This window comes from Martes martes, assembly GCF_963455335.1.
Source record: "Martes martes genome assembly, chromosome: 10".
Lineage (NCBI taxonomy): Eukaryota > Metazoa > Chordata > Mammalia > Carnivora > Mustelidae > Martes > Martes martes.
In genome coordinates this window covers 20,833,770-20,857,717 of record NC_137898.1, presented here as the reverse complement: position 1 = coordinate 20,857,717, position 23,948 = coordinate 20,833,770, and the positions used below count along the sequence as shown (strand labels likewise).

Below are 23,948 nucleotides of genomic sequence, written 5' to 3'. Positions count from 1 at the left end.
CTTATGCTCCCTCTGTCTCTCTCAAATAAATAAATAAAATCCTTAAAAAGAAAATGAAACACAGGCCTGCTAAAAGGAGTAAAGCATCAGCTTGGGGATTCTGTGACTGTCACAGAACTCTTCCTGACCTTCCTGGGCCTCAGTTGTTGCATCTATAAAATGGAAATAATAATACCCACCATCATTATGACATTGGTGGAACCTCTTCTCTGTTCCAGTGCCATGTTGAGTGCTTTGAACCCACTAATATCTCCTTTAAACTACACAGTGGCCCTGTGAGGTGTAGTCCTCTTACAGTCTCCATTTTACAGATGAGGAAACTGAGGATCAGAGGGATGACATGACCTGTCCAGCATTTCCTGTCCAGCAAAGCCAGGAAGTGGCAGAATCCCAGTCCCTCTCAGCTCCATGCGACTCCAGCATTCCAGCTCAAAGCCAATCGGGTCCTGTGTTCACACCTCTGTCCCTGCGCTGCCCAGCATACAGCTCAGGTGTGTGACGAGGGCCTGTCTAATGAATGTCAGTGTCCCTGCCAGCTGGGATTTTGGAGAGGTCTGATGGGGGGGGGGGCATCTCCCAAGAGGCTGGAATTTTTTATTTTTCTGGACCCTTGGAGCCTCATGGTAGAAGCACCTTGTGGAGCAAAACAGCAGGCACAGTCAGGGCTTGGCTCGTCCAAGAAGCCTCAGACACTGAGCAGAAACAGTGGCTCTGGGTGTGTGTGTTCGCGCGGGGGCGCAGCCGGCCAAGAGGAACTGACGTCACATTTATCCTAAACTGTGAACCCAGACAGGCTCCCTGCCTGGCGGGAAAACAGACAGGAAAGTGCCTGCTCGTCAGGGGCGTTTGTCTGTCTCTCCCCTGCCATCCACTCTCATTCGAGGAGCTCCCCCGGGAGCAGGGTCTGTGCAGCAAAGCAGAGGTGCATCAGCAGGTCCCAGCCCCTCAGGAATGAACCCAGTCCCTTAACAACCTCCATTTATTGAGTGCTTACTGTATGCCAAGTGCAGGGCTCTGAACTCAGCAGGCATGAATATTGTTGAATCCTGTGTGGTTATTCTCTGAGGCCACTGGGTGGCAAAGAGAAGGCCTGCACAATGCCAAGTCTAGCAGGAAGCCAAAGGGGGAGCTGGCCTTGGGCGGGGCATGGGGATCTGGGGCTTCAAGGTGGGGAGGACCCCTGAGGAGACTGGGAAGGGCTGCGGGTGCAGGAGTCGCTTTTAATCAAGGCCATTGAAAAATGAGTTGGATGCTGACGGCAAAAATAGGAGGGAGGGCCTTCCCAGCCAAGGCCACAGCAGAAGAAAAGGCCCAGAGGCAGGCAATTAGACGATGGCGGCCAAGGGCACAGATTCTGCAGCCACAGAGACCCAAGCCTGAAGCTGGAATCGTGCTTCCCAGCTCATGACCTTTAGCAAGTTACCTCACCTCTTCCCCCACTCTTCCTTTCTCTGCTTTTAGTTGAGGCAAAACTCAAGTCATGTAAAGTCAATGGAAGTGAACACCTCTGTGGTACTTGGTACATTCACGGTAGTACTTAGTACATTCACAGCGGTACTTAGTACATTCACGGCGGTACCTAGTACATTCATGGCGGTACTTAGTACAGTCACGGTGGTACTTAGTACATTCACGGTGGTGCTTATAGTACATTCATGATGGTACTTAGTACATTCAGTTTGTGCAACCACCCTTTCTCGCAAGTTCCAGAACATTGTCATCACCCCAAAAATAAACACCGTACCCATCAAGACCCCTCCTCCCAGCCCTTGGCCCCCACTGATTTACTTTCTGTCTGTAATGTTTTACCTATTCTAGATACTTCATACAGATGGAATCATACCATATTTGCCCTTTTGTGTCTGGCTTCTTTCACCTAGCATCTTGTTTTGTAAGTTCATCCATGTTATAATAATATGTATCAATACTAGCCTTCATTCCATTTTTTTGGCTGAATAATATTCCCCCGCATGGCTAGATCCCATTTACCTGTTTATCCATTCATCTCTTGATGGACATTTGGGCTTTTTCCACCTTCTGGCTGCTGGGAACATGCGTGACAGGTCCAGTCAGTCCATGTCTTCATTCTTTTGGGTATATATCTAGGGGGTGGGATGGCAGGGTCATACAGTAAGGCCTTGTCGAATTTGTTGAGGATACATCGCCTCTTTGAAACTCAGTTTCTACATCTGTGGAATGGGCATGTTAATGATACTACCTGATGCAGGGTGGATAGGAAAGGATTTAAGAGTTAAAGGGTGCACGATGCCCAGGGTAGCGAGGGCTCCAGATACACGAGGGAGAGTCCGTGTTAAGGAGGGCTGATGGCTGTGGGAAGGAAGGCTGAGGGGGCAGGGGAAACTTGCACCTGGAAGGGTGCAGCTCCTCTCCTGAGCTTTGGGCTCTTTGAGGTGTTTTTCCCCCAAGAATGGAGTGGACTGAGCAGGTGGCGTGTGCCCTGGGAACCAGATGTTCTTCCTGGCTCCCCTGCCCCCCCGGACCCCTGGCCCCTCAGCAGAGCCCCGAGTGACTGCCTATGCGGTGTTCCCCACTTGCTGCTTATTCCTCTCTCCCCTCCTCCTTTCCGAGCCTGCTGTGGGGCTGCTCAGGCTTGGCAAGCCTCAGAGGCTCAGGAACAAATTAAAAGGTAAAAATTCCCATTCCCTGCCTGTTACCCACCTGGCTGAGCTGCAGTGTCTGAGACATAATGGGACTTGGGGGTGGCAGGCGCGGGATGAGCCCACATCCATGAGAATCATTTGAGAGGGAGAGAGCCCCAGGCTGGGGATGTGGGAAGGGGCTCAGGTGGCCCCAGGGAGGCAGTCACCAATGATTCCCACTTCTTCCTTCTCTCAGTTGCTCCCTCCCCCAGCCACATGGCCCAGGAGTCACACGAGGTAGCAGAGGGGGACAGCAGGCTTGGCCCAGGGGGGACCCTAACATTGGGCTTTCCCACCCCTCCTCTCTGCCGTGGTATTCAGGTGCTCTTTGTCGGTGGGAGGCAAGAGCTGGGGCCCAGTGTTCACGCAGAACTGAGTTCCAATCCAAGTGCAGCTACATGTGAATTGCGAGTGACCTTGGGCAAAGTGTCATCTGTCAGGTCCTCAGCTTTCTCTTCTATAAAATCAGAGATCACAGACCCTCCCGGCTGGGTTGTGGCTGCCATTCGATGAGATGAGGATCAAAAGTGGATTGCACAGCACGTTGGAAACCCTTGATGTTGATGGCAGTGGTGGGGGGGAAGGGGAGCCACGGTCGTGGTCAAAGGGATCGTCTCATAGTCGCTCAGTGTTTCAAATTTGACTTCTGCTGTGCAGTGACTCCCATGACGGCAGGAGCCATATCTGTCTCCTTGAGGCGCTCCCCCTTGTCCTTGGGTGGAACCCGAGTGGCCGAGGTTGTGCCACTGAATTACCAAGGGGGCGTCACAGGAGAGACCTTCATTCAGATGCCATGCGGAGAGCAGCTCCATTGGGCCTGGCGCACAGTAGGCCGTCGGCCTCTGTTCGGCAGGTGGGGTCACTGTGCTCACTGCCTGGCCTGCTTGGAGACCTTACCGGGGGGGGGGGGGGTCTCCTGCCTGGCCTGGCCCAGAGGAGCTCCTTCCCTCCTACAGGCCCGTAGACTACCTGATCCCTGATAACCCCTGTCCCTAGGGCTGAGAGAGGAAAAGGCCAATGTTCTCAACTCACTTCCTCCAGCAAGAGAAACGCAGCCAAAGCCTCCAACGTTGGGGTCAGTCAAGGCCCAGGATTTCCCCAGAGGCGCCTGTCTCCGAATGAATGATTTATTCCCACTGTTATTTCACAAAGGATATAGGAACACATTTTGCTGGTGAGAAATTACACATTTCGGGCGGGGGCGGGGGGCGCAGTTAGGAGCCCTGATAATGCCAGGCTGCTTTCCCCATGGCTCCAAGGAATGACCACTGTGCGCCCAGAAAACTCAAGTGGACTCTCGAGCCATGTCTGTGTGTGGCTGTGGGGGGAGGGGCACAGAAAAGTCCCCCTTCGGGGCTGGGGCTGCCAGGGGCCTAGGAGGACCTCACACCATCCCACCGAGGACCAGGGTGAAGGTCAGCCACTTCCCAGGGTCCCTGCCAATGGGAGGATGGCATAGATGGCCCAGGAAGCCGCCTGGCTGAGGCCTTCCCAGTATGTGATTGGAGCTATAATTATAATGCTAATAATAGCTTCCTCTTAGCGAGGTTCCCTTGGCCCCAGACGCCAAGCCCCAGATGCCATGCCGGGCTATCTCCCGTGTCTTCTCATTTCACTCTGGGAACGATAAGTGCCATTGTCCCCACTTTACAGATGAAGAAACTGAGGCTCAGACATGTTCACATAGGGCGTCCAGGACACATAGTGAGTGATGTTTGAAATCAGCCTCGCTACCGTTGAGGGAGGCAGGGTGTTGGAGGGTGTGAGTGTGTGCCCGGGTGTGAGTGAACAACCAGATCCTGGCGGGGGCCGGGGGCGGGGGCGGGGGGAGAGAGGACATGGGACACCCACAGGGAATGGAAGGAAGGTCCCCTTCCCTGTTGCCTTCATCATGTGCAGCCTGAGTGCCTGTCAGCCAGGGAGTGGCCGCCCCTGGGGCGCCCCCGAAGGAAAACAATGGCATCCTGGCTGTGCACACCCCTCCCTGCATCTACCTGGAGTGGCATGCTTCCTGTTTTCTGTCCTGCATCCGCTGCCACCCAGAGCTCCTCTTTGGTCTTGCCTTGTGGCTGAGCAGGGAGCTTTATGCAAATGCCAGGTGAGAGAACTGGGGGACCCTAAGCTTCCCAGGAAACCTTTCCATTAGCTTCCAGGTAGGGGATTTCAGACTCCCAAGAGCAAAGCTTGAACTTCAGACAAAGGAGGAAAACCCAGGACATGGATGGCCCCCTGACCCCATCCAGAGGCTTCTGTGGCTTCGATGCTCCCCATTGGGCCAGGCTTCTCTCTCCACCCCCGCCCCCCCCATCTCCTCTGTCCTTTCCCCGGCAGTGCCAAGCAGAGCCTGTTTGCTGTGCCCCACGCCTGTCCCTCTAGTTAAGGCCCTTGTGCCGATGCCTCGGCTGTGCCTGGGGTTTGGCATGCCTTTCCTTCTCTTCTCCCCGACTCGTGGATCAGAGCTTACCCACCCAGGTGCGCCCCCCACCCCCCGCCCCCGCCATCTTCAGCAGCACAGCTGCCCATTCATCTAGCATCCAGGTGTGACAGGCAATTGAGGCTTCAGGGAGAGAACAGGGAGTAGTTTGGAAATTTCCCAGCCCCCACCCTCTCCCAGTTCTTGGTCGTCGGTGCTCAGCCTCACTGCAGAGACAGCACCAGGCTCCCTCTGCATTGCCTGGTGCCTGACGCGGTGACTTGTACACGAGGCCGAGGGAATGTGTGAATGAATGAATGACCAAGGCTATCGCTTTATCGCCTTGCACTGGAATGTTTCTGCAGCGTCTTCTCCACCTGCTGATCGAGTACTGCTTGCCATGTTCTGCGCTAGACGTGGAATCTCCGTATTCCCAGGATCTATTATCCTTCTTAATAACAAAATAGCTGACATCGGTCTGGCTCTTTCCATATGCCAGGCACTGACCGAGGTGTGCATGACACCCTCACGGTGGTGGTTTCAGTAGGAGCTATGATAGCCCCATGTGAGGAGGAGGAAGAACTGAGGTCCCAGAGAAGTTAAGGCATGAGTCCAAAGTCACACAGCTTAGCCAGAGGTGGAGACGGGACTGTGTCACTGGGGGTCTGACTCTAGAGCCCAACATCCTACATGGACCAAGTGATGTCAGGAGTGGCCCACACTATTTAATATTCTGGTAACTGAAAGAGTCGATGCACGCCCAGAAGTAGCCACACCAGCCGCTCTGTGCTGCCATGTGCCCCCCCCCCATGCACATGCGCACACACCTCTCTCTCGGCTCTCTCTCCGACGGGCGCCGTCCCTGAGGAAGGCTGTCAGGACGTCCCTGAGACTCATCTCTCGAGCAGACCGCCCACTAGGCCTGCATCTGAGCGTCCTTACGTAGTCTGTTTGCTTAGCAGAATATTTACTGTGCCCTGAAAGATGGACTCTTTTTTTTTTTTTTAAGATTTTATTTATTTATTTGAGAGAGAGAGAGGGAGAGAGAGTATGAGCAGGGGAGGTGGATAGAGAGAGGGAGAAGCAGACTTTTCCCGCTGAGCAGGGAGCCCGATGTGACTCGATCCCAGGACCCTGGGATCATGACCTGAGACAAAGGCAGACGCTCAACCAACTGAGCCACCCAGGCGCCCAAGATCAACCGTTCTTAAATGTAGCTGGGTTAGGGAGGATGTTTGTCAGGGGAACTAGGAAATAACCAGGATGGTGTGAATGTGAACAGTAAAGGATAAACCCCAAGTCTGTGGAGACACGTAGGCTTATGAAATGCTCTGGGACATTCCAGCTTGGTGGACATGGATGCCTTTACAATCTAGCTAGACACTTCTTCACTCATCATCAAAAACTTAGTTGCTTGTGCTATGCTGATGCCCTAAGAAATGAAGGAGGAACTTGGGGGCATATGTGATCTTCTGGGGCCTAGAACACCAGAGGGGGAGGTGGACCTTGCTGCACAGGTAGTGGGGAGCTACAGAAGGCTGTTGAGTGGGAGAGTGACCTGGTTTTAGCTCCTGAAGATCAGTCTCCCTTCCCAGTGGAGGATGGAATGGGGTGGGGGGAACGGGGTTGTGGGAGGACCAGGTAAAGGCTATGGCTGTGGGCCAGAGGAGAGGACAAAAGCTTGGATTAGGGAAATGAGACCCCTGTGGGAAGGGGACAATGTGAGATTTTTCTAGGTAAATAGGACGGATCTGTTGGGGTAGAGGAGGGAAAGAGAGTGGAATCCACAAACCTGACCTTTTAGGAGACCCAGTGATTGGGAAGATTAGGGGAGAGGCCATTTCTGGGTGAGTGAGAACAAGCATAGCTATTCCTGAAGCCTTCTTCTGCACTGGGCCCTGTGCTAAGTGCTTTATGCCTGGTATCACATTCAGTGCTCAAAAGAAACCGCGACGTAATTACTGTTATCCTCTCCATGTTACACATGGGGAAACTGAGGCAAAGTTAACGTGACAGGGATCTCACAGCCACTAACTGGTGAAGCTAGGATTCAGCCCCAGGCAGCTGCCAGCAGAGCCACTCAGGTCACCCCTGGCCCAGTGGCAGGGCTGCAGGAGGCTGTCTTTAGTTCTGGAAAGGATGTGCATTTGCAAGCCCCCCAGGGTCGGGGGTGGGGGGTTGCTGAGAGGAGAGGACCAGAATGATTTAGGGTTCCCATTAAAACAGAGGTGAGCACTGTAGCAGTGCCTTGGGAAGGAGCAGGCAGCCTGCGTCAGCTCCCAGTTCTGTGTGGTGTGGGACGTCAGCCCTGGAGATTCATGGGAGGGCAGGGGGAGGCAGAGGAGGGAGGGAAGGAAAGAAGAAAAATTGCTGCCCATTATACCTGTCCTTTGGCAAGGCCGGGTAATTAGCAAACCCTCAGCAATAAAATATTTCGTTTCGGTGTAATTGCAAAGTAATTATGTGGTATGGGTTGTGTATTAATCGTGTTGATTAATAACACTCAGGTAGTAATTAAACATCTGCTTCATAATTGCATGTGGGCCGAAACTTAACACACACGCACACGTACACACACACACACACGCACATACACACGCACACGTGCAAACACGCACATGTGCCTGTGCCACAGGCAAAGCTCCCTGGTTCCTGTTGTGCTCATTCACGTGTGTGTGTGTGTGTGTGTGTGAGAGAGAGAGAGAGAGAGAGAGAGAGACAGAGAGCGAGGCCGGGTTAAGAGCCCCCACCCTTCTGCCACCATACAATGAGGTCTTTGTGCCACAGCCTCCCTGGGCCTGGGGCTGTGCCACTCAGCGGCCCCCTCAGGACAGAAGCCAAGGCCCTGTGTGGGTCTTCTTTGTGGCTTAAACCAGGTTCTGTGTCTGACAGTAGCCACAGGGTCTTAGCACTCCTAGCAGCAGGGAGAAAGTTCTTAGGGTACGAGCCATCTGGGCTGAGGCCAACATAACACCCAGCACACCCAAAAGGCCTGATTGAATGAGCTGATCCCAGGGGCTGCATGGACCAGAGCAAGATGTCAACCTGGCTACCAGGAGCCCTGGTCCTAGCTTGGCTCCTACCTCTTTTGCTGTGTGTTCTTGGGCGAGTCCCTTGCTCTCTCTGTCCCTTGGGCTCCAGGTCCATAAAACAAAGAAAACTGAGCTCAGAGGCCTCCAAGGGCCTTTCCAGTTCTTCTGTTCTCAGATTCTAATTTGGTTTGCACTAATTAGGAATCGGAGACAATTTAAATTCAATACATAGGATCCTTAGTGAGTAAACAATTGGAAATAATTCCTTCCTTTATGACTTCTCAAAGACTCACTCATGAGCAATGAGAACCCAAGCTAAAATCAATAGCTTTTATTTTTCAGAGAGAGAAATTGCAGATTCTGCGAGCTGCTGGGTATTGCAATTCATTCTTGTATTTTAAAATTTTATGTTTATGTTTATGGACTGCCATTAGGTAATATGGATTCATCCTGAAGGTTGATTTTTTTCATTAACTTAACTCATTTTACTTATTAGTTCACATTTATAGCTCGGGTTTAATAAGCACACAGTGCAAAAGTCATAAAGCAGCCCTCTTCCTTAGCAATATTTTAAAATCAAGACTCTTCTCTGAGTCAGCCCAGGTTTATTTGCTCATAACTTGCTTCTGCTGATTTGAGGCCCAGCACCCCCCCTGGCTGCGGCTTGTCATTTGACTCTGAGCTCCCGTGTCGTCACAGGAGAAAGGCACCACTAATTAATAAAAGCCGTCGATGCTTAAATTTTAGAAAGCAAGCAGCCAACCATCACTTACCGTGCTCCAAGTGCTTCTCGTCTTATCTGTTTGTCCTACATCGCTCTGAACTGGCATTATGTTTTTCACTTTATAGAGAAGGAACCAGGCTCAGAGAGGTTAAATGAACTGCCTGGGCCCCTTGAACTTCCATTTTTTCACCATCTGTTTCCAACTGCCTAGGCTCCTTCCTGCTTTTCATCTATCTACCTGAAGCACACCTCTGCTCTATGACCTTCGGTGGCTCCCCATTACCCTTGAGCAAAGTTCATCTTCCTAGGCCTGGCATTCAAACACCTTACCCAGGCAACCCCTGCCTTCCCTTCCTGCCTCATTTCCCACTCCACCCAACAGGCAGCCTTGGCTCATGGTCCTGAATACCCAGCCCACATTTGGGTACCCCCATGCCTTTGCTCACCCTGGCCCCTTTGCCCACAGCAGCCTCCTCTCATCTCCATGTATTTAAATCGGCCCCCTCTTCCAGGAAGCCTACCCCATGGCCCACATTGGGAAGGACCCCTCCTTCCTCTGAACTGTATGATGTGTGCTATGTGATGAACCCTGCTCATCTCTGTCATCCTGGAGTCCCAGGTACACAGCAGGTACTCAATGAGTGCTTGTGTTGCTAGTGGTCCCCAGGAAACAAGACCTCCTTGTATCTTCTCTGTGGCCTCCAGGACCAGCCAGTGCAAACTCAAGGGAAAGACCCTGCCCGGGTTCTATCACCCGTCAACAGCTCTGCCTCCCTCCTTTCCTGCAAGCTTCCCTCCATTTTCCCACATTTGTCACCTTCCATCTAGGTCAACCATTTTCCTCTTCTCTCCCATCAAAATGTTCCTGTTCTGAGCCCCTTGTGCTCGGCCGATTGCTGCATGAACGGTCTTCTGGTTTCTGGCAAATGAAACCCAGATTCCTTGTTAATGGTGAATCCTGGCAAAGGAAACTAGACCCTGGGGGCTGTGGACCACTCTGTATCTGGGCTCAAGATCCTCAGTTTTGCACATGGGGAAACTGAGGCCCAGGAGAGGGGAACAGGGGACATAGCTAAAGGTGTTGGCTGGATTCTCAGTCAAGGCTCCCTGGGGACTCTCTCTGACTCGCCGGGCTGTCTTGCCCACGGGGATTAAAATCACAACCGTGTTGGAGGGCTCCGCACTTTACAGTTTGCATGTGCTTTCCCTGAGGTAGTTGGTCATCTCCATAGCTCAGTGGGCTTTCACTGGGGCTCAGAGAGGCAGGTTGCGTGTCCTGATGACACGGCCTATGGCTGGGGGCGGGGTCGGGGCTGCAAGACAGGGCTGGCTGGCCGGCCCTCAGCTGGTGCCATCACCTGCCGGCTTCTCTACCTGCCAGCGGCAGCCCCGTGTGCCTGTCTGGCTCTGTCTGCACGCCCTGTTCCCCTGGCTGGGACTGAGAGACTAAGCCAAAGGAGATGTGTGCCAAGGCAGGAGGTGCCCCTCTCCCTGGCAGCAGGGGGATCGGCCTCTGGTCATGTGAAAGCCAGGGAAGGTGGCACAGGCCAGGCCAGCTCACATCCTGGAGAACAGGGCTTCCTGGGCTGCTGCGAGATGGCCTAGGCCTTCTGGCTGCCTGGGCCAGTTGGCCCCTGGCCACGTCCTGCCCAGCTGGCATTGGTAGGCCTGGACCCCGGGCTAGAGCTGCACTTGACAGTGACTCACACACATTGACAACATACACACATTCACACACTGACCTTCCTCCCCAGACCACAGTAGGGCCCACCCTCCAGTGCCACTATGAGCTCATCTGCGGTTGTTTACGACACACAGGATCCTACATTTCTCTAGTTCACATTCTATATTAAACCAGCTAGATGGGGGTGGGGGGTGTCCCACAGTGATCAAGAGCTTCTGCTCTTAAATCAGCTGTGAGTCAAATCTAATCTGTGCTATTTAACAGTCATGTGTCCACCAACTTACTTAACTGCTCTGAGCCTCCATTTCTCATCAATAAAATGGGAATGATAGCACAGTGAGGACTAAATGAGGAACTGCACATAAAGCACTGACCCCAGGACCTTTGCATCTCGTCTCCCACTCCACCCTGACAGACAGCCCTGGCTCAAGGCTCCCCACCTGGGTATCTCCATGCCCTTGCTTACCCTGCCCCACTGCCCACAGCGCCCTGCTGTCATCTCCACACACACACCATCTGCCCCCTCCTCCAGGAAGCCTCAGCGTGTCTGCCATTGCCATCAGGAAGTTAGAGGAGGGGGGAGCCTTAGATTAGTATCTCTACCTCTGAGTTACTGGAACTGAGCTTTAGACCTGACCACAAGAGATTGTAGGGACTGCCTGTGGGCCCAACACCCCCTTTCACAGATGGAAAAACCAAGGCCCCACAAACAAGAGTATGTACCTGAGTGCTCCCAGCAAGTTTGAGTGGCATTCGGACTGGAACCCAGGACTCCTGTCTGCAAATCCTGGGGTGGGAGCTGGGAGGTCCTCTGCAGCTGCCTTCTCCTGGGAGTGACTCCCTGCCAGGGGTCTGTTAATTGAATGGGTGGTCTGCTTCTTTCAGCATGTTTGATGGAACGTGGGTCAGGGTGGGAATGAAAGGTGGAAGCTAGGGGGTCCCCCAGATGAGCCTCTTCATCAAGTGTGTGCAGGGAGGAGGCCCAGAGAGACTGAGACACAGCCATGATCCAGATGGGGGCTGAAGCCAGGACCACAGGCACCATGGGGGGAGCCCAAAGGAAGGCACCGCTGCATAGCACGCTGCTGAAGCAGTCTCTGTCGTCCCCTCTTCCCTGCAGCCGTTTATTTATTTCTCTATCTCACCCTTCTGGAAAAAGCTGAGAATGCCACCCCTCCTGGGAAATTAACTCCCACACCCCTCAACCCTCCCCAGTGGGTGACATTAGCACTCACCGGCTTGCAGAGTGTGCTAATGACATTTGCATTTTGCTGGCTGTTGAAATGTGGGCTAGGGTGTGGGGATCCCATGGGCAGGTGGGGCCTTTGCAGCCTGCAGGGAGGGGCTGGTAGGCTGGGCTGGGGACCCATGCTGGTCCAGGAGAGGCAGAGAAAGGGGAGCAAGGTGGGGGTTGGGGGAGAGGGAATGAATGACTGGTAGAATAGAGAGATTTTTGCCTAAAGACTTGCCAAAGACACAGAGTGGCTCCCGGTCTAGTGCTCCACCTCCCCCTACAGGCGCTCACAGTATCCTCCTCTGCATCACATCCCCAACATCCATTGAGTGAAGGCTCTGCTGTGGGCTTCACAGACTTAAGAAAGTCATTTTTGACTGCCTGCAATCCTTGAAGAGAGATGCTATTATTATCCCCGCTTTATAGACGAGGAGACTGATGCTCTGAGAGGACCCCTGACTTACTCAGGGTCCATTTCTGGAAAAAAATGGGCCCCAGCATGTGGTGATGATCTACCTGCCTCCAAAGACCATGCTTCTGACCACTGCAGGCACCACCTCTTGCTCCTTGTCTGGGTTTGGATACACCTGGGAAACAATTCTTGGCTCTCATCCGTGACCACCATCCACCTGATAGCTTGCAGCAGACCCCTGTCTTGTGCTCAGGGTATTCCAGGGGGACCCCTGTTTCTGGGTGTCAGTTTCCTCATTGGAAAAATGAAGCCATTGGTCTGGCTGGCTGGAGCATCCCAAGACTGCATTTTCCCATGAGGAAGGATCTTTCCTCCAATGCACTCAAACTCTCATGGAGTTTCCACCCACTCACTTCAACATATACATTTATGTTTTCCATCAAAGCAAACCGTGAAACATTTGTGAAGCTTCCCCGCTCTGCAAAGGGCACTGTGCTAGACACGGTGGGTGTGATGCTTATGTATTTTTATTCAGGGCATACACACACAGGCATATGCATATCTTTGTGTCTTAGATGGGTTTCCAGGCAAGTTCAGCTGGGACCTCTATCCTGATGCATGGCCCCAGGTTCCTGCCATCTTTGCCCCACCACGTGGCCCCCTTGGGGCCCAGAGAGCATCTCAAACGGAAACGAGCCCCCCTAGGGCAGCATGAGTCAATGAGGTCTGCCCCCAACCCAGCAGTTAATGGCTGATCTGCTTCTCTGCGACAGGTGGGCATCTTCTGGATGACCTGAGCTGGCAGTGGCCAGGCCATCTGACACCGTCATCAGAGTGACTTGAAACCTTTGACTTGGGTACCTAGAAACACGCTTGACCCTTTTCCAGACCTCTCAACACCGGCCACCCAGGTAAGGGAGTTCAGGCTTGTTCAGCATGGGGTTCTGCGGCTGTATCTATTGTCAGTGTTGCTAAGAGAAACATCAGCAGGGCACCCTGTTGTCCTTTATCATGGTGGCCTCTTTCATACCCTTCATTAGCAGGACAGTCCAGGGGTTTAGGCTCTAAAGTCTAGCAGACCTGGGTTCAAGTCCTGGAACCCTCAATTACTAGCTGTGTGACCTTGGGCAGGTTCCTCAACCTTTCTGTGTCTCAGCTTCCTTGTTTGTCAAACAAGGAAGCAACAGCACCCACTATCTGGGTTTGTGGCAAAGATAAAATAAGGTTATAGATGAGAAGGGCTTAGAATAGGACAGACACGTAGTAAGCTCGGAATGCAAGAAATGTTAACTGTTACTAATCGTAATTCATTCATTCTCACACTGATGGTCTGTCTCCTGCCCGAGAAGGTGGAGTCCATGAGGGCCAGGGTTCGTCTACCTAATTCTTTGTCGAATCCCCAGATCCCAGCAGGGTAAACTGGCTTTGATCTGTTGAGTGAATGACAGTGTGAAGATGCTTTGCCTGTTTAATACAGAACCTTCAGGACAGTCCTTGAAGGTCCTTGCATGATTCTGGACATGGGTTTGATTGTGTGTGACAAAACCCCCAAATAATAGTCCCTTCAACAAGAGAGATGTTGATTTTTCCCTAAGTAAAGTTCTGAGCTCGGAGGATTTTTCCACACAGAAATGTTAGGGTCCCAGCTTTCTGGGATGGCTTCACTATCGCTGGTCTACATGATCCACAATGGCCCATGACAGCCTCTCCATTTTACTCAGCAAGGAGGAAACCAGAAGAGGAGAGGACGCCACTTCTTTTAAGAGGGTGCATACGTCACTTGCATCCATGCCCCATTGGTCAGGACACAGTCACATGGCCCACTTAGCTGCAAGGGATGCTGGGAATTATAGTCTTCATTCTGGGTGGCCGTCTGCTCAATTGTGACTCTATTTCAAAGGAAGAAGGGGAAAATGGACACTGAAGGACCATCCGCCTTGATCCACCCCTTTATTTACCCTTCCTCCCTGCTTCGTCCCTCTGGCAACCAGTGATCATTTTACCTTCCCCATACTTTTGCCTTTTCCAGAATGTCATATAATTAGAATCATAAAGTAGGTAGTCTTTTCAGACTGGCTTCTTTCACTTAGCAATGTGCCTTTAAATTTCCTCCATGTCTGGGGTGCCTGGGTAGCTCAGTTGGTTAACCGTCTGCCTTCGGCTCAGGTCATGATCCCAGGGTCCTGGGATCAAGCCCTGATTCAGGGGTCCCTGCTCAGCAGGGAGTCTGCTTCCCTCTCCCTCTGCTTCTCCCCTCTGCTCCTGCTTTCTCTCTTAAATAAACAAAGTCATTAATTAAAAAATTATTTAGAAAATTAAAATTTAAAAAAATGCATCTTCCATGTCTCTCGATGGCTTGATGGCTCATTTCTTTTTATTTTAACATTCCATTGGCTGTACAACTTCTTACTTACCCATTCACTTCTTGAAGGATATCTTGGTGGCTCCCGATTTTAGGTGATTGGGACTAAAGGTGCTCTGCAGTCTCCTGCGGGTTTTTGTGTGGAAATGAGTGTGAGCCCGTTGGGGCAGCACCTTGGAGCAGGATTGCTGGATCGTATGGTTAAGAATATATTTGGCTTTTTAAGACACTGCCAAACTGCCTTCCAAAATGGCTGCACCATTTTGCGTTCCCACCGAAAATGAATGAGAGTTCCTGTTGCTCCACATTCCCATCAGCAGTTGCTGCTGTCAGTGCATCTGGGTCCTTTTGTCAAATGTGTTGTGGCATGATCCCATTTTAGAGTTGGGGATTATAAAATTTGGAGGGGCAGCTTGCCCATGGTGGTAAGGCAGATAAGAGATTCTGGAACTTTCCCCAGCTTGTTTGACATGTGAGTCCAATACTCTCTCCTGCCACCCACCACCACCCCCCCCCCAAGCTTCTGCCTATGGCCGTCTCCCTGAGACTATGGACCAAAGCCTGGGGGTGATTCTTCCTGCCCCACGGTCAGGAGTGGCTGCTTTCCAGAGCTCCTATTCATTGTTTAGTGTCAGTCACCCCTACCCAAGCCCAAGGTCAATGAGGGAGAGCAATGAGGGCTGGGGACAAAGTGAGTGGACTTGAGCCAAAGTTAGATGAGACAAAATACCATCCTCGGAGGGGGCCAGGCGGCCAGGAAGGCTGGGATGCAGGCAAGTCCTGCCAGACTACTGGCCTCTGGCCAGTCCTTGAGTCTGAGGGCCCCCAGGCTCAACTGCTGAAGGCTGAAGCTGCCGCCAGATCATCAAGAACCAGAGACGGACCAGAAATGCAGGGGAGAAATGCCAGACTAAGGTCAGATGCCACCTTAGTTGGGAACCAATCCTCAACTTCAACCTGATGAAGCAAGACAAGCAACTTATTTGCTTTTTATTGGTTTCCAATATATTGATAATTTGGTGTTCAAGGCAGAGTTGAATCCAAGACTGAAATGGTGCCCCTGTGTGTGTCCTCTGCTTCCCTCCTTGGGGTTTTCCATCCTGGGGAATGCACAACCCACGGGGTGGTGGGGCAGTGACCAACAGCTCCAGACGCACAACCTGCTCATTTCCAAGCCTGTGAAAGGAGAGCTTCTTTTTCCCAGGAGCTCCAACAAAAGTTCCAGAGTTGAAGCTTATTGGCTGGTCTCCAGTCACGTGACCATTTCTGACCAATTAGTGAAACAAGGAGGAGAGAATGCGCTGATTGGCCAGACTGGGTCAGGGGTGGGCCGTGGTAGGGCAGTGTGTGCTGTTGGGGGTGGGGGGCAAAGAATTGGCCTGACATTGGGAGAGAACAGGAACCCCAAAGGGAAAACCTGGGTGCTATGTCCTGAAGGAAGAAGAAACGCTAGGCAGAGAAAACAACAGATGACCCTGTTGGTGTCATGGCAGGGGGCGGGAGACGTGGAGCAAACGGGTCCTTCCTGTAGCTCGCAGCACCAGGGTGGCCTTTCTGTGACAGGTGTACTTCGGGCTCTGTGGATCCGGCATCTGAAAGCCTGATCTGGGCGCGCACACTCACACTCACGCGCTCACGCATACTCACGCACTCACACACACCGTGGATGTGCAGGTGACGCTTCACCTTCAGGAAGGACTGTCCCCGAAAGTCCTTCCCACATGGAGTCCCTGTGCTCCCTAGCAGCCCCCCGCATTTCAACCACCCCACATTTGGCTGCCTTGGGGTCCCCTCCACTTGCTGGAAGGACATTTTCCTTTCTCCCCCCACTTCCTCGTGCCTGGGGAAAGTTTCTTAAGCTGCTCTTAGCGAATATTTGCCCGAAATGGGTTCCCAGAAGACCCCAGCCTCGGAAGGCTTCCTTCCCAAAGGAGCAACCGCAGCCCTCCCCTCAGCCGTGGCCACTCCAAGGTGACTCGGGACGTGAGGGTTGGGGGGAGCAGGAGAAGGAGGCAGCCTCTGACCCAGCAGGAGCCCCATCTCTGGGAACCCCGGGGGCCTCTGTGGGGTTCCAGGGTACAGGAGAGCGGGCCGTCCTCTGGGCAGCAGCTGACATCCGCCGTTGCTGCTCTGTTATGCATTTAGGGTGCGGTGTATGATTTCATTAGAAAAAAGAGTGTTCTGCAGGAAAAAGATCTAAAACCACAGCATACGATGCTGCCTCCCAGGCAGCTGTGGCCAAGTGCTTTTTATGTTCCCTCCTTTGCTTGATTTCGGTCAACCACAAACCTCCTTGCCCTTCCCAGTCTCTCTCTCTCTTTCTCTCAGTGTCTCTCGCCTGTGGATTCTGCAGCTCTGACTCACCACACAGACCAGCTCAGCGTTCAGCACCCGCCGACCTTATATGGTGCGCTCAGTGCTGCTGGGTCAACGAATGTTCATTCATTTCTTCAGAGGGGGCTGGTGCGTTCCTACCAGGTCGCCAATGCTGTTTTAGGTGCTGGGGATCCAGAGTGAACCAAGTGGGAAGGTCCCTGCTCTCTCCTCTGGGAGATCCCCTGAGGGCAGGACCCTTCCTCTGGGTGTCTTGTCCCCCCATCCCTTGTCCAGCACCTCATTCAGTGCTGAACCACAGTTGAACTTGGTGAATGTCTGTGGGTTGCTTCTTTTCAAAGCTCCCACTTATGATGGATGCTGCAGAGATATTGGAACGGCTTGGTTCTCACTCTCCAGGACTCCAGAGTGTAAGAGGCAGCTGGCGATAGGTCCTGGAGAGGGAGGGGAGGCCATGGTTAGAGACCCAGTCTGGGAGTGCTCGCGAGTAAATGGAAAGAATTGGCCAGCCTTCACTCCCGCCCTACCTCGCGCGTCGGAAACACCTCAGAGGTCAGCCTCCTAAGGGGCTCCCGGCCCGTCAGAGGGAAACAGACATGAAAGCAAATCCCTGACATATAAGGTAGAGAGTAAGAGGGTTTGGAGTGGAATGATAAAGGAAGGCTTGCCAGTTCCAGGGCCAGATCAAGAGGTCACTTCTGGGCGGTGATGGTGATGGGAAGTCAGAGAATGTGGTGCATTCCAGCTGGGCTTTGAAAACAGGGATGGGATGTGGGACCTGCAAGGATGTTGGAAAGGGCATCCCAGGAGAAGGAAACGGTGAGAGTAAAAGCCTGGAGGTAGGACCCTGGGGCTTGGAAGACAGTGCCAGGCAGGAAATGAGATGAGGGCAGACCGCTTCCTCCCTGCTGGCCTCCAGGCTTGGCTGTGCAGGCCTGTGGCCATTGTCACCAGTCTGCCTTAAACCACAGCCTGGTTTTAGAGTCAAGTGGCTCTTCCATTTTCCTTCTTTTCCCCCAAGCCTCAGGAAAGGGAATTGTGGAGGGCCCTTCAAAAGAGGGGCTGCTGCACAGGGACCGAGAGGAATGAATTCCTCCATCTCCAAGGTCCTTTGCAGAATGGAGAAAAGATGTTCACCTGCAGCTTCCTAAGTTGCGACAGGGCCAGGGCTGGAAGTCAGAAGACTTGATCTCCTGTCCCAGCCCTGCTACTGATGTCCCCAGCCTCCCTGTCCTATACTTTGTCGGTTGTAAAATAAGGGGGAGGCCTCTCCCAGCTTTAGGGTTTTCTTCCAAGTCACACCTGGGTGCAGATCCTAGCTCTGCTATTAGTATGGCCTTGACCCTCTGAGTCTCAGTGTTCTCATCTATAAATTGGGGGTAATGATGCTATCCATCTCACCGGCCTGATGTGGAGATTTCACGAGATGACTAAGTGACAGAAGGTGCTTATCAGCGTGCCTGCCAGAGGGTCAGTACTTAGTGGTAGCACTCATGCTCTTTGTGTTCTTATTATTTATATTTTCAGTTTTATGCCTCTGTGGGAGGAATCCTCAGTAGAGTCTTAGGTGTTCAGGTGCCTAGAGGGCAGCTTAAGTCCATGTCCCCCAAAATATGGGGATCGGGCCAGGTCCCACCCCTCCCATCTCCAGATGAGGGTAGAGCTGCTTTCCTCAAAGTCACATTCATTCACTCAATCATCAAATGTTAACCGAACACCTGCTGTGAGCCTGGGCCTCTGAAAGTTGAATAGGACAGCCACACTCCCTGCTCTCAGGGGCCCAGTCTACACTTGGGGCAGCCTCTGCTCTTCTGCTGGCCCCACAGACACCATCAGCTGCAGGACCTCATGCCCAGCACGGGTGTGCTCGGGTCTGCAAGCTGGAGCCCTGGGGGAAACCCCACCCCCACCTCCCAGGCTCCTGGAGCTTTCACAACCCCTCCCTTTCCATCTCGGGGCTAAAGCCTGGGTGAAAAGCGGAAGAACGTAACACAGCTGACCCAGCACTGCACCCGGGCCAGACCGTCTGCTTGGATTGCCAGGCTCTGCTTCAGCATTCTGCAAACTAAGTACTTTGGAGAAGAAGAAGAAGGACTTGCTGCTGGGCATGGATCGCATGGCTGTGTTTCATTTGCAGCCCCATTAATGCCTGTTTGGATCCCGAATTGCAAGAGGTTTTGGAAATTTCCGGGGAACATGATGCCTGCAAGTTGGAAGGCGCCAGGGGGCCAAATCGGCCCTGTGCTCACCTGGTCCTCTCCTGGTGGCTGTGGGCTGTGGGCTGTGGGCCCTGTGCTCACCTGGTTCTCTCCTAGTGGCTGGTGGCTGTCTGGCCGCCCACATCTGGGACAGAGTCAGGCACGCGGGGCCTTCAGCCAGCGGCCGGTGAACAGAGGGACAGATGGACAGATGACAGGGGAATGCCTGTAATACATGCTTGCCTAGTCTCGGTCCAAGTTTCCAAGGTGGCTGGAGACATCAGGCTCTGGCTTCGTTTGCCTGTGACAGTTTGATTTAGGCTCCTGGGCAACATCATGGTTTTCAGGTCGTGGGGCAGACTCAGAACGAGTGGTTTGTGAACTTGTCAGTTACTTAGCGGCGGTGGTGGCAGGAGGTGGCACAGTGCGCGGTCCTGATCTAAGGTGGGAGCTCGCCTGCCGCCACTCACAGCCAAGTTCAGAGCCCAGCTCCAAGGCTGGGTGACCTTGGCTGTGGTACTTAGTCTCTCTCAAATTCTATTTTCTCATCTGGAAAATGATAGCGCTAATAGCATCCAACACATAGGGCTGTGATGAGCTTAGATTAAATAATGGGTGTACAAACACAGAGCAGAGCTCTGGGCACGTGGTGATCACACCAGAAGGATGATGATGGTGTATTTAAAGACCCCTGCCACTATTTGTTGCCTAAACTTCTCTCCTCCAAACAGATTCTTGCAGACTGCTTTGCGTTTTTAAGACAAAAGTTATTTTTTAAAAAGTCAGTGTTACAAAAGTAATACACAGTCCTTAACAATTCAAATGATCCAGAAGGGTTTAAATTAAAAAGCAAATCTCAAATCCCCCCTTCCCCCCGCCAGCAGGCTCCTTCCCTTTCCTAGCTGCATTTTTCTTTTTAATGTACAGCTTCCAAGTATGGAACTTTCCTCCCTTTTTTTCTCCCCAAGAGCAGGGGACGGGTGTGCCTTCAGGTAGGGATGGTGGCCAGGTGGCTGTTGTGTTGAATTTCTGTCAGGGCTTCAGTGGTCCCAGTGGAGCAGGGGGTAGGGAGGGGTGGGGGAAGGGCAGAGGCTGGGGGGCGGCGCTTACAGCCCACATCCTTGGGGCAGCCTGGCCTCCCTGCTAGTTTGCTGTGAGTCTGGATGCTCCCCAGTGTCCAGGAGTCCTGGCAGGGGGCCTGGGGCATGCCACATCGAGGCCAGGCTTGGAGGAACACATTCACAGACACCATGTCCGGCCGTGTGCTGGGCTGCCTCTTCTGTCAGGGAGTCCCGGGCTCAGTCCCGCCCGGCCTTCCGCGCTCCTGGCAGGACATCTGCTCATTCCTGTCCACCTGCTGAGAGACTGCCCATCCAGGTCTACGTCCTCGGGTGCCCCACAGCTTCCCTTGTTAGGCAGAGCCCCAGGCCTCGCCCGGGCCCCCATAGCATCGGGGCTAAGCGCACACCAACACCCAAGTGCGAGCTACACTGCCTGCCTTTGCTTCCTCAGAGCCCACCATCCGCCGTGGAGCCCGCTCTGCCCATTTGAAGGACATCCCTTCCCAGGCATGTTGGGGAGGGGCGATTCTTGCCCCCAGTGATCCTGTAGGAGTCTTGGCAGTCTCCGTGTGGCCCAGAACACTAATGGGAGGCTCCTTTGCCAAGCATTGGGGTGCAGTAAGGGCAAGTGGTCAGTGGCCATTTCTGTGCCATGGTGGGCCCAGCGTGGTATTCTTGCTTAACAGCTCTTGGCTGTGAGTTTGGGTGCATAGACGCCCAGCCTCTCCCAGGCATCTCGGGGTGGCCCCATGGAGGTCCCATCACCTCTTTGGAAAGGCTGTTCCCAGGATCAAGGCATTTGAGCCTGTAGCTCTTGGAACCCCCCACTACCCCAGTCTACTTCTTGCTGATATCCAGAGATGTTCAACGACTCTCTCCCTGGGCGTGCTGCCTCTGCCTGCCCCCCTCTAGGCTTATGTCCCCCCACCTCTGTGGGCCCTAGCTGATGCCCTCCGAGAAGTTTCTAGGGCCCAGAAGGTGGGCTGTCTTCCTAGACATCTTCCAACAATCTCTGTGCCTGATCTTGGAAGTCAGCAGCCCCCAAGACATGGGAGCCAAAGACTTGGCCACCGTCTTGGGAAAAGAGAGAGGGAGCTCCTGCCGCAGAGCCAACAGATCAGGAAAACTTGTCTCAGTAAATTCTCCCACCACCCGCACTGGCTGTAACCGATAAAACAGTCCCTCTCACTCGTTTGTTTACTGAGCACCCTAAAAAGCAGATTCATTCTGAGACTGGAGGTGAAAGAAAAATCAGACAAGATCGATCGATTTCAAAGAGCTCGGGGTTTAAACAGCAGTCCGCAGATGTGGTCCTCAGACTGCCCGCATCAGCATTGCCTGGGAACTTGTTGGAAATGCAGCTCTGCAGACTCCCACCCCAGACCTAATGGATCAGAGATTTGGGGGTGAGATCCAGCAAGCTGGACTTTGACGTTCCCCAGGGGATGCCTCAGCTCAAGTCTGAGACTCACAGACCGCAACGGGCAGGTGGCAGGCAGTCTAAGGCACTGATGCAGGGGCACATGGAAGGGGTGATGGGGCTCGTGCTGGGGAAGGGGGAGTGCCAGGGAAGGCCAGGGAAGGCTTGAATTATGAATGACTTATTTCGAGGTAGACAAAGAAATCTGTGTTTGACTTGGTGGAGGGGAGTGGATTCCTGGCAGCGGGATCAGCACATGCAAAGTCCCTGGGGCATGCTAGAGCAGAAGCATTCAGGACCTTCAAGTGGTCATGCTGGGCTAGAGGGGAGAAGGGGTGGGGGAGGGGAGGGCTAGTCAATGGGCTTCTTGTGCTCTGAGCTGGGTTTCCTCAACAGTGCTGGAGAACCAGGAAAGTGTTTGTGCATGGGGGAGGGAAGATCTGCACCCTGGGAAGATGGGTAGTTGAGATCAAGGATCTCTGAACCACAACAGGTGTTGGGCTATCTTCTGGAAGGCAGGGCTGAGCCTGTGGTGGCTGGGGAGCCAGGGGCAGGATGGGGCTGGGATATCCTAGGTCTGCCCTGTTGCCAGAACATTCCCACCAGGGAGCCACACCTACTGAGTGTTGAAGCCCAGATGGCCCTCTTCTGTCCAGCTCTTGGTCTCTCCAGAACACTCTGTAACTGTCTGGCACTATAATTAGTCTGGGCGTTCATGCCTTCCACCCCCAGAGTCTCCATTCCCCATCTCCGAGGGAGAGGACACTACAACTGGGTCTGCACCTCAAGGTTCCAGAGCTGGAGGGGCGGCACTAAGAAATGCAAGATGCAGCCCAGACCCCCTCTAAGGATGGAGCTGGGTGGAGGCTGGGAGCTGCGGAGAGGGGCCCAGGTGGATGGTGGACTGGCTCAGGAGGTCCCTGGCCTCCACCCTGCAGTGCTGGCCTGCCGGCCCAATGGAAGCCCCCAGCCCCACCTCCTCCTCTGAGGCCCAGGCTCCTCCCGAGGCCCCAGCCTCCCTTCCGGCCTTCCCAGCGCCAGAAAGACACATGAAAGGGAACCGGGGCCTCTCCCAGGCCTGGGGCTCTTGTTTGGGAAGGGGCCTCTGATGAGTTCATCCAGTGGTGAGTCGGGGCACGGAGAGGAGGGAACGGGCAAACTGCAGCCAGGATCCTGAGCCCTAGGGGAGGCCAGAGCTAGGGAGAGCGGAGGCCCCTGTGAGCCGGAGGGCGGGACAGGTGTGCAGCAGGCCTCTGGCTGGAGGGCCAGCCAGGAGCCCGTGTGCTTTGGGCTGGCAGCCCCTGCTTCCCAGGCACCCACCTCTGGGGCAGTTCAGGCTCAAGGGCATTCGCTGGGAGCCCGGCGGTGCCTGCCCCGGCCTGGCCTGTGTGTATTCAAGTATCACGTTAGCCCAAAGCAGCAATCAGCGTGGATTTGTGGTGAGCGCTCAGAGGAGTTGTGGTTCTAGTGGAGGAGAGAGGTGCCAGCCAGGGCCCCTCCTTCAGGATGGCTCAGGCCTTTCTGCTTTATCCTGAGTACAGATTTAACCCTCAAGGGAAATGAACGGCAAGCCTTTGTGGCCTCACTGACTATCTGGACTGGGAAGGGTTTCAAGGCCATCTGTTTTGACCCCTTGAAAGGTGTGTTCATTGATCTTCTGCTTACATACTACCGGCAATGGAGAGCTCACTACTAGTCAAGACAGCAATGTTCAGATCACTTGTAAATTTCTTTTCCTGCTTTGCACTGGAGCAACCACGAGCAAGTCAGCTCTCTCCTCAGCAGACTCTGGGCACAGGTCTCCTCTGATTATCTGTAGACCCTAGGGTGTTACCTCCCCCAGATACGTGTCAGCCCTTCCCTGGCAGGGAGCACGGCTCAGGACAGGACTGGTGCCATCCTCACTTCTCTCAGGGGGACCCACCAGTGCCTTAGAGATGAGGCCAGGCTGAGCCTTGGGCTTTTATCCTAACTCAGAGACCCCAAGCTATACGATGTCCTGAGCCACCCTCCAGCTTTGACCTCCGGAAGCTTCTGGAAGGCTTGTCTCCAGTAGGCCTCCTTCTTCCTGCTGCCCCCTTCTTCCCAGGCTCCCCATCCTTCCATAGAACGTGCCTTCTCACATCCCTGGGGCTTCACTTTGGATGTTCATGAGGTCAACCGGCGGGTCTGTTAAACTTTCTCTCACAGGATAAGAAATAACAAAACTAACCTGTGAACCCACAGGTGGTGAAGGAGTCTCGGAACTGGCCTTGACCTCCAGCTTCAGCCTGCCACTGCCACGCTTCTCCCCAGGGTGTGGGCATCACCCCCAACCGTGCATCGACCCCTCTCGACTTTGTTGTTGATGGTGCTGTTTGGGTTTTTTAATAGCTTTATAGACGTATAATTTACATACTATGAAATTTACTCAT

The 23,948-nt window shown here is 53.4% G+C and overlaps 1 protein-coding gene across 2 annotated transcripts in view; it reads left to right on the top strand.

Annotated features, from left to right (window-relative positions):
* Nucleotides 1-23,948, top strand: part of TSPAN18 (tetraspanin 18) — a 174,690-nt gene that overhangs the window by 108,030 nt on the left and 42,712 nt on the right. The window contains exon 3 of one of the 2 annotated variants that reach the window (XM_080816109.1): nt 12,933-13,070. The exons of the other annotated variant lie outside the window; for it this stretch is intronic. The gene's annotated coding sequence lies outside the window, so the exon portion shown is untranslated. The remainder of the gene's footprint in view (nt 1-12,932; nt 13,071-23,948) is intronic. 2 annotated transcript variants of the gene reach the window in all.